Consider the following 12,683-nt stretch of genomic DNA (forward strand, 5'->3'; position numbering starts at 1 on the left):
AAAAAAAAATCAGCACTCAGCATTAAAGGTTGTCAGGTACCTTCAGGACTCCAAGGACTGTATTGCAAGGGGGGGAAAAGGGAGAAAGGGAGGAGTGAATCTCAAAGTCCCCACTGTATTTGCTCAAGTGATTTCCAAATCACATGAACTTCTTCCCTTGATCTTGCTTTTAAGCATCTTAGATCAATGTTTTCTGTACAAAATACGTATTACCACCAACATTAAATGTCAGGTCCCTTCTTTCCCTGCCCTGCCAGCACCCCCTAAATTCATTATCTATTTAGTTATCAAAGAAAAAGAAGGCAAACATAGAAGGAGAAAAAGGAAAAATGGTAGAAGTGGGAGATGCACTCGAGTTGTATCATTGCACAGGTCTACACATCCCCCAGAGACATTTTACATCTACTATTAATCTCCTCTCTTTAAACTGCCTCAGGCTTTCAGAAATTTTTTTGTATTTCATTAGAAATGTAAGAACCAGAAAAAGGACCCACGTGAAAACCCTCCACAGAACAAGAGTTATGAAAGACAGTTAAAGAAGCATGGGAGCCTACTAGTAAAACTGAAACAACTTCTGAATCAAAAAGATGTAGTCAAGCTGTAACAAAGCTTTCTACCTGCAAACAGCATTACTTCAACAGAGAGACAGACACACGCAGCTCTTCAGTCACTGAAAACACTGAAAACTTACTTTCATGCCATCTTCTCAACACTTTTTACCACAAGACTGGTAAATCTGAAACCCTCAAATTGTCACTTTTCCTTCTCCTTCACAGAAGGGATCAGCGGCAGCCTATGACATTTCCAAGGCAGTTTTACACAGAGGTAACAATAACATTTCTAAATACAAAATCTAGAAGTATCTCCATTCCTAGGCACTTCAAATATATTTTCTGAGAACTGTTTTGAACACAACTTCACATCTAAGAGAAGATGAGAGCATTCATCACAGGAATTCCATTTGAGAAACGCTCAGCAATTGGAAAATTAATGCCACCATCATAAGCAAACTCCCATTGTGTGGCCAAAGCTGAATTTGTCAATCTGCCCTTTGTTGAAACTCAGTGGAAACGCTCTTCCAGCTTCAGTACAGATAAGCAAGTTAATCACCTGATTTAAAGGTAGGCTGCTCTTTATATCAACCCTGAAGTAAACTGACAGCCGTTAGGCTTTTACAGTGACAATGTTATGATCAATGTTGCAGTCTCAGGTGTTAATGCATCATTTACCTTTAGAAGCAAATGTAATAACCCAGAAAGATCAATATTATAAGTTCTTTATTCCATGTTAAATTACTGTGAATTCACTGCATTACACAATTTCACAGTAACATTAACAACAGTGTAAAAATGTTGATGCAAGGATGACCAACGTACTGTTTTATCAGCCCTTAAGTTCTTACAGAAGGTACAGCAAAACTGCAAAAAAAAAAAAAGAGAAGTATTATGATAGTAATGTTACTGTTTGTGCAAAATTTGTGGAAAAGCTCAACAAAGAATAGCTGCACGTCTCCAAAGTATTGGGAGAAAAAAATACAGGAAGAAGTGGACAACTTAAATCAAGCAATACTTGCTTATTTCCCCTAAGGAAAATACGGAATCATAGGATCTTATGAGTTGGAATGGGCCCATGCAATGACCAAGGACACCTACAGCTCCACCAGGCACTCAGAGACTCATTCAATCAGGCCTTGAATGTCATCAGGGATGAGGCACCCACCACCTCTCTGAGCAACCTGTGCCAGTGTCTCACCACCCTTACCATAAGAAACTTTCTTAAAACAGTTGTAGTTTGATGCTACACTAGTATATGGTACTACTGACTGTGGGTACTGTGATACCACTTGGTGGATCATCTGTAGAAGGCTTTTATTGCTTTTTATTTCTTTTTTTAGAAGCACATAAATACAAAACTGCATCAGTTTTCATCACTGGATGTTCAGAACATCAGCAATGGCTTTCAGCTGCAGTGAGAACTGGAAGACAAAGGTTTGGGCCAAGGGTCAGTTGATCTGTCCCCGTGACTCAGGCCAGAAACCCCAGAAACTTGACTCAGAGCTCCTGTTCTAATGTCCACTACCTGTCTGTTATAACTGTCACAGCTATAAAAGTCATAGTGAAGCCTCTTAAACATTTTAGTATGGCATTCTTGTCGTAGTCAATCTTAAAAACAGTCCACATGTGCTGGACTAAACAAAGCCTTTTTTAAACAAAAAATAGGCCAAGCATGTGTTTTAATACAAGAATATGTTTTGCAGACAACAACTCAACTAACTTCTGCAAGGATAGTAGTATTTAAAACCAAAGATCACTTCAAGTGTTGTTTAATTTTATATTGTTATGCATGGTCACTCATTTATGTCCTGCGAACTGTTCATATCTTAAGAGCAGATACAATCAGAGCGAAGCAGTGTAAACACAATCTCAACATAACATACCTGTTGTGGAAGTACACTGGCAGTTTGTTAAAAAAAGACTATGCTAGATGAAATGTAATAAATATTCTCATAGATGAGTACTATATCTACGCATATCTACTGTACATTTAAAGGTAGATTTGCTACTTCTATACTTCTCCAAAGACAGTCACTGTCAAATGCTGAAGAAGAAATGTTGAGCAAAAATGTTATGACTGCAGGTTTTAAAAAAAACGAATAAAATGAAAGCCCAGCTCTACTTGAAACACTGCCCAAGTCACATCTACAACCAAAGGGTGGTTGGGTTTGTGCTCTGGTGCAGAAGCCTGATCACAGCAGGCTGCACAGAGGCTGGTTCTGTACCTGCAAACACGGAGCAAAGGAGCAGGGCAGGACAGAGCACCCAGGCTGGCTCTGAGAGCACAGGCAGATCCAGCCACACTTACAGCCTCTGTCACAGCAGAAAAGCTGTCAATAGAGAAGCATCTTTAGGGTAGAGTCACATCAGGGCAGTTCTGGGGCTGATAAGGACAGATGGGAAGGATGAGAGACACGGAAAGCCAGGGAGAGAGCTGGACTCAGCACTGCCAGTCTTTCATGAAGACAGCTACAAAAAATACAGCCGAGAGCTACAGTTTTACAAAAATCCCCAGAAACAGCTTCCCAGACACTGGGTTTTGATGTGTGGCAATAAAACCAATACTGCTAACCAACTTTGATTATTTTTCAAATAAAAAAAATTCAGCATTCTTCACCTTCTAAAAATCTTTCATTTTTTTAGTAACTCATTTTAAGATCTCTTAAGTTTAGTTGATACATTCTTATGCTAATCTTTTAGCTCTTTTTTCCCCCTCCAAAAATACAATACAAACCTTTCACATTACATAAAGTATTAGCAATCATCCACTTTCACTTTATGTGACCGGAGGCCGAGGCATAGACACTAACAGTTAAAGATCCACTATGTATCTTTTTTGGTTCTAAGCAAGCTTCCAGTCAAACATATCTGCATGCACAGAGTCAGAATGACTTTGTGAAAATTTCTGATCCTTCTGTATCAGTACTTCCCTAAGTGTTGCCTTTGTGAAAAATGTGTAAGAGTAATGAAACTCCTGGCTGAGGCTTTAATCTCTAGTCACTGCCGAAACGGGTGGATCAGAGTAGAATTCGGCCTTATCGTTCTGCTCATCTCCTGTGTTGACAACAGAAATCCTCCTGTTAGTTTTTCTTAGACAAACGTGAACCTAACCTGATATGATGCTATTTTTTCAGCTGTGTAACAACAGCCTCCAACCAGGCTCTTTGTAATCTGCATTATTGCATTCTGAGATACTTTTGTGCCACTATCAGCAAATTAACCCCTTTTTTTTTAAATTGATTTTGCCTATATTGTTCACAAATCTACAAATTTAAAGTGACTTCACATTCTGACATTCACATTAATGAAGATATTTGACTACTTCCTGTTTTACACACTTCAATTCCGCAGTACGGATGCTCAGACTTACGAAAACATTCTGGCATAAATTAGGAGCATTAACATGTTCTAAATGTCTATTTGGCATTTAAAAAAAATCGATCATTAGTGTTTTTGGAAGTTTTCTGGTGGGAAACGCATACATTTCTTGCTTTTATGTCTGCATGTTCATCAGTTTAAAACAATTTTAGACCCCAGCCTCCTTGGTATTGTGTTTTAGTACTTGCTAGCACTAGGATTTTGCACCATAGCCCTCGATTTATAGCCCTCATTTAGCCATCATGCTATTCAAAACCCCGACTTTAAATATCAGCCTCACAGATATGAGTAACAAAAAGAGACAGAGTATAGCTATTGTGCCTTCAAAGAAAAGCAATAAACCATTCTGCTTGCTCTCCTTCATGTTCTTTAATTCATTTCATTTCATTTTAACTACCCGGAACAATTTCACCAGCCATTAGCCTGGAATGAAACCTTACAAAGGCTGATTGTTGTTGTAAAGATGGGTCCCGGCACCCCCTCCCCCTCCTTTTCATAAGTTTTGGGACCAATAGGCTACTTCATAGCTACAGCTTTGTTTTTTAAAAGAGAATTCCTGCGAAGCAAAGGACGGGCAAACCGCTTCGCATTCACATTCAAAAGACTCCACAGCAACATCCACGCGGAGCCGCTCCGGGACCCCGCAGGGAGGCAGGGCCGCCGAGCGGGAGCTCCTCTCTGAAAGGCGCGCTGAGCCCCGCACTCGGCCGTCCTCAGACGGAGCAGCGCAGCCCGCGCGCAGCCCGCCGAGCCGCAACTGCAGCACACCCCCACCAGACGTGCAGAACCCCGCGGAATTCACATCTGTTTTCATGTCAGCCTACCCAGCGACCGGATTACAGAAACCTTTTCCAACAAAGCGTCAACAAACCGTCTGCACAGACAGCTCCCTCCTCACTTGGTACATCGTGCGCTTTGTATTATTTTTGTTCCTGTAAGAGCCACTCTTGTCAAAAGAGCGAACACCGCTTCTCCATCGTAACGCAGCGGTGCTGAAAGCCGCGAACCCTTCAGGACTCGCCGGCAGCTCCACAACTGGCCCAGAGCCGGCTGCGGACAGGCAGCTACCTGATGGGAGGCCGGCCTCTTCCCCATGGAAGAAGACCTGAAGGAAATTCAATGGAAGAATACGAGCCAAAAAAGATTTTTCACATGGTGACAAAAAACTTGGAACATAATCTTATGTTGAGTGTGAGGGTGTCTATAAACAGAGCTGCTTTACCCCATCTGAGCTGTTATTGGTGATGCCAATAATGAGTATTTTAAAGATCTTCTCTGCAAAATTCCATCTTACTATTCACTTCTAAATTATGTAAATGAACGCCACATGAAGCTATGTAATTTTAGAGGTATGCTTCTTAAAACAGACATAAATAAAACCTGCCACAGTGCAAATTCATCTATGTGATATAAGATGACAGAAATCGAAAGAAAAACTAAATAAAGACGAATAGATGAAGGAATGTTTAAGCACTTATCTTTTACAGATGTCATAAACAGAATTAAACAACTTCTAACCCAGCTGTATCACACATTTGCATTTAGTTACAGTGCTTCTTGTCACTTTTTTCACCCACTACAAGTTTGAAGATTTTTCATTTCAAACCAAACGTGAACTTCCTTAAATATGAAGGATATCTCACTAGACTGTGATTTGCACAACAATGGCATTATTGATGCCCGACGGTCGAACAATCTACTGCATGACAAACTACATCTTCTAATCCACATAAGTTTAAATTAACCCAGCTATTCACACAGAAGCAAGTTTCACACAGAAAAATGGTCACAATGACAAGTCCCCAGCCACCCACCATCTTCTAGACTTTGTCCCTCCACATTAATGCCAGTAAGACACAGCCTGTTTGTTCTAAACGCAGACGGATTTGGAAGTGTAAGTGATATTGTATATCTTCTATACAAACCCAGCACAGCATCATGAAAAAAACACTAATTGCAGGTCTCTACCTCTGCAGAAGTTATGTGGGGAAAAAACTCCATAGCATTTAAAAAACAGGCCCCCCGTACTGTCAGGTAGGTAAAATAGTAAGAAGAGAACTGGAGTAGGATTGCATGCAAAAAAAAAAAGTTACCTTTGATTTCAACGGAAGCAAGGGATCTCAAACTCAAGTGTCAATATACCAAAACTAGTTCTTGTACAGAACCACATTTGATTAAATTCCACTTATGCAAGCAGCGCTTACTGATTACATTTCTATGGCACTGTCTCCTATTCTCCTATACAATACTATTGCTACTTGTTTTATAGGCAAGTCAGGATCTTCTGCAAATGGAAGCATGAACTGCTCCTCATTTTGGAGCACATTGAGAGCACAAAGCACCTTTCAGATACTATCACACTGAATTCAAATGTCTGTCTTGATATAATGTCATGCAATCAGTTCACACTGCAAAATGAATTAAGACTTCTGAAAATAGTGCTATATACATTTTTTAAAGTAAAAGAACACTTATTCCTACATCTGATACCTATTTAAACATCAACTCTTCACTTTCTATGCACATTAAGTCCTGCAGTCACCCTGCTCTGCACTACGTCATTAGATATCTCAATTATGTAGAATACTACTGGTTCTGGGGCAAGACCTCAGCCTATGTGACCTAAACATTCAAAAATACAAAAACTTTCTTCTTTAGATTGCTTAAGCATATGATTACATACAATTGTTAAAAAAAATAAACCTAGGAAGTTGCAATGGAATCCATGCCCTAATCAATTAAAAAAAACAAATATTTTAAAAATAATTCCTTTTGTCAACTTACAGACTCTTCAAGAAAATACTGGTACTGTCACCTTTATATTATTGGTCATTTTGATCATCTGCCTCAGACACCCCTCTGCTAATGCTACATCCTGCATGGCATCACACAGCAACAGCAAAGGACCCAACAGGCGATTCAACACAACAACATTGCTTTTGTCGAGACTATCAAATAGAGAACGGACTATACACACACACCTACACCTGAAGAGGTCAAACTACAAAGAAAAGAGTGTTTTAGCAACTTAAATAGTACTTTGTCAAGGCAGAAAAATCTAAGTTTTACTTCAGAAGTCAGATAGCAGAGTCCTTGAGAGCACTACCAGGCAAACTGAAACATGGCCAACTCAGCCTCACCACTCTTCCATCTGGTCCCCAAAGCAATCATCCCAAAGAAAAAATAAATAATCAAGCACTCATCAGATAGACAGTCCTTTTAGATCCCATTGTGTACTTCCTTCTTGCAGAGATAGCTTCTTGTTAGATTCCATTGAGCAGCTGAGAACTCTGGTGTTTTGCTCCATACTGATGGCCCTGGGAAATCCAGGCAATGAAGCTGGAAGTATCGGCTGCTAATCACAAAGCAGCCCCACAGGGATCGTGGGGGAGTTAAGCAACACACTCCCTTCTACCAACAGCCTGCATCACAGGTATTGACATAAAGTAGAAGAGTAGCTGGAAATAGGCAAAGCCAATTTACAAGATCATGTTGTCAAAAAAAATACATTTCCTATAAGAACAAGAAGTAATTCAGAAACAGACTACAACCCTAAACTAAGAACTATATTATTTAGCCGTGAGAAAAGGGGGAGTTAAAAAAAAAATTTTTCTAAACAAGCAGATTTTCTATACAACTGCTCATTTGTCCTTTCCATCCTTGCCACTTACAGTGACACAGAACACAGGCTGGCACTCAGGGAAAGCAGCAATAAGCAGTGTGCCTTCTGCAGCATTGTATCCTAGCTCAGCCTAGTCCCACAGAAGCTGTGAAAACTTTCAACTCTGCTATTTCTACTTATCCTGCACATTAAGATTCAGGACGAAGTATTTTCAAAGAAAGTTTAAACTTCACAGATAGCATTGTAACAGTTTAAAGTTGTCAGATGTAGTCATCAGCTGTAGCAGTTTATGATAAAAGTAAACCACTCAGCAGGTGCAGATCCCCTCCAGACCAACACCAAAATTTGGGCTTTTACTGAATGTACATTACAGAAACCATTACAGAAGATATGTCTTATCTTTTCTTAGTATCAGGGAAGCCTCAAGAAATACTCCAACTTGCTTAGAGGATTATTAGGACATTTTACAAGCATGTGGTTCTCTGTCAACTCACCAGACTTCGTTGTGCTCATCCTTGCATCCCACAGTAACTGCACACAGTGAACAGAATCAAAGAACGAACCACAGCAGCTCCAGAATATACAGCTTGTGATGTCATTTTCACAATACAGAGTTTAACAGCAATTTCACATCAAACGAGAGGCTCCACTTCCAAACTTGGAACACTTTGCCTTATGTTAAGATTCCATTATGAACTCTTGACTACACCGCAAATTAACGCAAGTCCTATCTCCTTCAACGCATCTGTCAGGTAGCCATTATACTTGGCAAAGCAACAGCTTCATAGGAAGAGTTGTTACCTCTAACTGAAGTGAAAGAAGCATACAGTTATCCACTTTGTGACATTTCCCAAGGCCTGAGGCCATTCTTTACACGTCAAGGCTGGAAGACACCTGATACAAGGGCACAGGAGATAGAAGCCAGTTGTATTTTTGTATTATCATCGAATAAGAAGTTGAACAGGATACATCAGGAAACTTAAATGGGACTAAAAATATTGAACGACTGTCGTTAATGCTGCCTCTGTTGAAATACTAATGACAGCCACCTACTAGAGCTGGCATTCACTGAGAATCTAACTGGGTTATATTAAGGATGGCGAACTAGATATGAACCTCTTTATTCAATCAAGACAGACTACCCAAATAAAATAAAAGCACAACACCTCTGGTATGAACCTTCTGCAGTCCAAGTTCACTGATTAAGCTGCTGCATAACCCTCTAACCTGGATCTGCACTGGCAAAACATCTCATGTGCAAAGAAGTCTCAGAACAAACAAGAGTAAGTTCCACAACAGATTTTGTTATTTAAGCAAATATCCAGTTTTACAGGTGCAGTAACTTGAGATGTTTTTAAAACAACATGTTGGTTTTATAAAAAGATACTTACAAATCAGTAAACCAGTAGAAATAGAGCATTATCTAATACTCTTATTAAGTGCAGTTTGCTTAATTGCCATCTTTAAGTCCTGGGTAGAACTAAAATTGTCAGATGCATTTAATTGAAATACTATCCCTGAGCTAAACCCTGTGTTTTTCTAGCAAGGTATATGCCAGTCATGAATAGCCAACTGTTCCCCTTCCATGCAGAAACCCACAGGGAGAGCAGGAGCAAGAGGGAGGTAGGAGGGGGGAAAAGAGAGCTGAACTACAGAACAGGGCAGGGAGGCAGAGAAGCATTTGCTTTGAGGGTTTTTGGGGGAGTTTTGAGCTTCACTTTTTTTCTTTGTTGTTTGATTGGTAATTTGTTTTGTTCTGCATTTAATCAAATGATCCTTGTTTCTTCATTTTCTCCAGAATATCAGGATATCAGCCTTTATCTGAAAATAATGTTCTTTCTTTCTCCTAGGTCTCCTTACCTTTCCTCCATCTCCACTTGTAACGCATTTTTAATACGGTAAGCACAATCAAATCCAAAAAAAGACTAAGAACTGAAGAACACAAATTTGTAAAAAGCAGGTATTTCATAGTTTTAAAGCAAATTCATAATATTAGACTCAGTTCCATTATGTGCAAAGCAAATAATACTTTATTCCATTCTACATCATTGCCTAGCAGTCTTTTCTTGGCTCTTAGTGTCTCTCAGAGATACTTCACAGCACAGAACTCTTGTAGGCCCAGCCAGCATCACCTGTCTGTTAGTCCATACTTCTTACTCATTCCTCATGAGATAATGAATAATTGGCATTTCTCTGCTCGTGGGTTCCCCCTTGATCACAACAGATTCCATGCCTATCTGTCACCTCCTCTCCAGAATCCTTTCATTTCAGAAGAATAACACCTAACAGTCTGAACAGATTTTTGGTGTCCATGGAGCAAATGAAGCATCATGTTTGCTTAGGTAACACAGAAAAGTCTCTTCATTTCCAGCAATTACATTCAATACAAATGTTATGTTAACAAGCTTACCCATAAAATATTATTGTCAGTTAAGGAGTAAAAGTATTTCTGCATAATACTACTATTGTTGTGAAGCTCAAAAAAAAGGAAAAACACCTCCCTGACTCAGTACCTAGCTCTCCCAGGTATACTCTAAGAAATACTGCATGTATTCATTGAAAAATTACCCACAAGATTCTCGGGTAAAAGTGGCTTCCTATTTAGTGGGCTTGGTTTTATTTCTGCTTTGGGGGTTTCTGTGTTCTGGTTCGGTTTTGGATGTGGGTGAGGTTTTATTTGGATGCTTATTTATTTATGAGTAAATAGTGCCTACACACCAGTAAACATACATGGTATCTCAACATAGTTTGGGTAGAATCACAGAATCACTCAGGTTGGAAAAGACCTTAAAGGTCACTGAGTCCAACTACAAAAAAAACTAGAAACTACTTCAATTTATCCTGATATTAATATTTGCAACCACAGTCTCAAATTAAGAGCCTAAGTACAAAAACAAGAACACCAGAATTCCCACTGAATACAGGATTCAAAAAGGAAAGTGTGCTCTACAAGTGCACGAAAGTAACGGGTTTATCAGTAACATTCAGTCCAACAAAAAGCTGCATCTTGATAAAAACTTATCCTGAAACAATACTGCTTAAAAACTAGTGAAGACAATATATTTACTTGGAGTAAGAAAAAAGTCTTCAATTTCTTTGTATTTTTCCTCTCTGTAAGAAAAAAATCAGAACAGCAGCAGTACTACATAGTGTGTAAGATATGTAGTTGGAAGGCTGAACAACCCAGGAATGCATGTCTGGATAATCTGACTTTGTTACTTGTCTGAAGTTCCGCTCAACATATTCTTGTTAGCAACTCTCCACACCAAAATTAGTCTCTCTCAAGTAGCAAGTGGAGCAGACACAGCAACCTCCAAAGAGTCGATTAACAACAGCTACAAAAATTAATTATATATAAAGATGGTTTGAAAGACAATACTGTACCTACAGTGACCTCACTGTATTCACAGCACTGATAAAACCATTTTCCGTTTTAAAAATAGTGCTTTTTTTATTCATCAAAAGAGAACAGCCCCAAGGTCACCTGTCAATAACAGAACAAACCCTCAGTAAATCACAGTGCTTCACAAATAAATTCCTCATCAGTAATTAAAACCAGGCCTCTCTGGCCCTGTGTTATCAGCTCATCAAATTCATTGCTCATCTAGAATAACAGATCCACATCTGCAGTCATTACAGCATGCCAGATAAATCAATCCTCTCAATGATGCTTTGAGCCATCTCTGCTCCCTTTTAACCAGCCCGATATTTATTTCCCCCTGACACTTCTGACATTCTATTTACTGTAGGCAAATGGAACTCATACGGCACCTTGTAATGGCTTTACCAAACCCCATTGTGGGGCACATCTTCGAAGACTGATGGTTGCAATAAACAAGGTTTTATGGTGTAAGTGTGAGCTTCCAACTTTTTTTTTCCCCAGGAATTCGACTTCTGCAGTGAAGGTTTATTACATTTGATTGCAGGTGGAAAAGCTATATTCACTTGGAGTCCTATTAGCTAAAAGCAAGCAGAAAACTTCTGAAATAATACTATTTGTGCACTTTTATTCTTGTATTGATAGCAATACAGAATAAAGCACGTCGTTGTCAGCAATCAGAAAGAAAACTCATAGTTTATCATTCTGACTCCACTCTCCCCCTGACCAAATCAAACAACCTCCTCTGGTAAACCTCAAAAACAGAACAGCAACAAATAATGGCTGCCTACATACAAAGTACATACCAAAACTTCCCTAATACACAATGTTATTTTCACTCACATTTGACGTGCCCCTACATAGATATCCATAAACATAGAATGGAATGAATTACCTTTCTCTGTCATCCACACCCAAAGTCATAGGTTTCTTTCACTACAGAAACCAAAAATTCTCACTGTTGGGTTACCAGACAGCACATGCACCATGCACCTAAGGCTGCTGGTTTCAAAGTGAGAACAAATTGTCGTCTTGAGAGTATAACAAAAAGCACAGAAACTACTTTTCAATATAAATCTTGATTGTTTGCACACTATCACAGCTGCTCTATTCAAACAAACAGAGTGAAAATCTGTCTAAATGAGAAGGAAAACAATTTCTGAAGTCTGAAAGAACCTCCCAGAACACAACGTGTTAAAGGCTCTGAGTTCAGTAATTTCAAGATCTTTAGCAGATATACGCCCTTATGTGAGGTGGCATGCTTACACATAGAAAAGCATATTTATACAGTGTATGCCTAAAAACATTTGCTATCCAGCCATTAACCTAACTGCAGTACTATAAATCCATAGTTTCTATGCTACAACAAGGAGAAGCATACTGTGTGTACAATGACTACCAAAACAGGTTTCTCTAGTAGCAGAAAACTCAGTGAAGAAAGGCAATCCAGCTCAGGAAACCAAAGCCTATCCCAGTTAGCCAGCTGCACTGCAACTGGATCTGTGTCACTTTGCACAAACCATCCTTAAAAATGAGCAGCGCTCCACACTGCGCCTGTAATTATGCATGGCTTAAAATTGACTTGCATTAAATTACTGTCACAGGGTCAGTGGAGCTCTCCTTTGGCATATATTAAGATTTTATTTCTAACATGAAAAGACTTCTAAGTCCATTTTTTCAGCAAAAATAAAGCTAAAGCCTATAGGAGGCTATGAATTCTCAGATGCTCTTTTGAACACTGATTCAAACA

The 12,683-nt window shown here is 39.2% G+C and overlaps 1 protein-coding gene across 4 annotated transcripts in view; it reads right to left on the reverse strand.

Moving 5' to 3' along the window:
• The window catches only part of DACH2 (dachshund family transcription factor 2), a 238,708-nt gene extending 230,630 nt beyond the window's left edge, over positions 1-8,078 (reverse strand). Inside the window, exon 1 of one of the 4 annotated variants that reach the window (XM_031554655.1) lies at positions 8,049-8,073. The gene's annotated coding sequence lies outside the window, so the exon portion shown is untranslated. Of the gene's footprint in view, positions 1-8,048 lie in introns of all 4 variants that reach the window. The other 3 variants (XM_031554654.1, XM_031554653.1, XM_031554652.1) reach the window with 3 other exon arrangements.
• Positions 8,079-12,683: the final 4,605 nt, after the last annotated feature.

This window comes from Meleagris gallopavo, chromosome 9 (assembly GCF_000146605.3).
Source record: "Meleagris gallopavo isolate NT-WF06-2002-E0010 breed Aviagen turkey brand Nicholas breeding stock chromosome 9, Turkey_5.1, whole genome shotgun sequence".
Classification (NCBI taxonomy): domain Eukaryota; kingdom Metazoa; phylum Chordata; class Aves; order Galliformes; family Phasianidae; genus Meleagris; species Meleagris gallopavo.